The following is a 1,693-nucleotide window of genomic DNA, read 5'->3' on the forward strand; positions in this document are numbered from 1 at the left end:
AAATTAAGTTTCAATCATATCTTTTTCAAAATCAATTTCAAAATCTTTTCTAACTTCTTATCTTTTCAAAATTAATTTTCAAATCTTTTTCAATTAATCCTATCCTTTTGTTTCAATCATATCTTTTTCAAAACTACTAAACTAATTCTCTCTCTAATCTTCGAAAATCACCTTCCCCTTTTTCTAAAATTTCCTTTTTAATTAACTATTTGTTTTAAATTTAATTTAATTTGATTTAATTCTCCTTGCTTAATTTTTGAATTTTTAATTTTAATTTTTAATTTAAAAAACAAAAATACTTTTATTTTATTTTATCTAATTTTCGAAAATTCTCCTCCATCACCCCCTTCTATTTATTTATTCATCTACTAACATCCCTTTTTCACCCAAGAATTCGAACCTACTCCTCATCCTTGTGTTTGGATTCTCCTTCTTCTATTCATATCTTCTTCTACTCACATAAAGGAATCTCTATACTGTGACATAGAGGATTCCATATTTTCTTTTCTGTTTTCTTCTTTTTCATATGAGCAGGAACAAGGATAAGAACATTCTTGTTGAGGCTGATCCTAAACCTGAAAGGACTCTGAAGAGGAAGCTAAGGGAAGCTAAAGCACAACTCTCTGGAGAAAATCTGACAGAAATTTTCGAAAAAGAAGGAGGCATGGTCGAAAATAATAACAATGCAAGGAAGATGCTTGGTGACTTTACTGCACCTAATTCCAATTTACATGGAAGAAGCATCGCAATCCCTGCCATTGAAGCAAACAATTTTGAGCTGAAACCTCAATTAGTTTCTCTGATGCAACAGAATTGCAAGTTTTATGGACTTCCATCCGAAGATCCCTTTCAATTCTTAACTGAATTCTTGCAGATCTGTGATACTGTTAAGACTAATGGGGTTGATCCTGAGGTCTACAGGCTTATGCTTTTCCCATTTGCTGTAAGAGACAGAGCTAGAATATGGTTGGACTCTCAACCTAAAGATAGCCTGAACTCTTGGGATAAGCTGGTCGCAGCTTTCTTAGCCAAGTTCTTTCCTCCTCAAAAGCTTAGCAAGCTTAGAGTGGATGTTCAAACCTTCAGATAGAAGGAAGGTGAATCCCTCTATGAAGCTTGGGAGAGTTATAAGGAACTGACCAAAAAGTGTCCTTCTGACATGCTTTCAGAATGGACCATCCTGGATATATTCTATGATGGTCTGTCTGAATTATCAAAGATGTCATTGGACCATTCTGTAGGTGGATCCATTCACCTAAAAAAAACGCCTGTAGAAGCTCAGGAACTCATTGACATGGTTGCGAATAACCAGTTCATGTACACTTCTAAAAGGAATCCTGTGAGTAATGGGACGCCTCAGAGGAAGGGAGTTCTTGAAATTGATACTCTGAATGCCATATTGGCTCAGAATAAAATATTGACTCAGTAAGTCAATATGATCTCTCAAAGTCTGAATGGATTGAAGGAATCATCCAACAGTACTAAAGAGGCATCTTCTGAAGAAGAAGCTTATGATCCTGAGAACCTTGCAATAGCAGAGGTGAATTACATGGGTGAACCCTATGGAAACACCTATAATCCCTCATGGAGAAATCATCCAAATTTCTCATGGAAGGATCAGCAAAAGCCTCAACAAGGCTTTAATAATGGTGGAAGAAACAGGTTTAGCAATAGCAAGCCTTTTCCATCATCC

At 35.6% G+C, this 1,693-nt stretch overlaps 1 non-coding gene across 1 annotated transcript; it reads right to left on the reverse strand.

The window, feature by feature from the left end:
* Positions 1-1,057: 1,057 nt before the first annotated feature.
* LOC112753823 (small nucleolar RNA R71) lies at positions 1,058-1,165 on the reverse strand. Its single transcript, XR_003178188.1, has one exon. It is a non-coding gene; the product is annotated as a small nucleolar RNA R71 (small nucleolar RNA).
* Between the last annotated feature and the right edge of the window lie 528 nt (positions 1,166-1,693).

The sequence above is a fragment of the Arachis hypogaea genome, chromosome 15 (assembly GCF_003086295.3).
Source record: "Arachis hypogaea cultivar Tifrunner chromosome 15, arahy.Tifrunner.gnm2.J5K5, whole genome shotgun sequence".
NCBI lineage: Eukaryota > Viridiplantae > Streptophyta > Magnoliopsida > Fabales > Fabaceae > Arachis > Arachis hypogaea.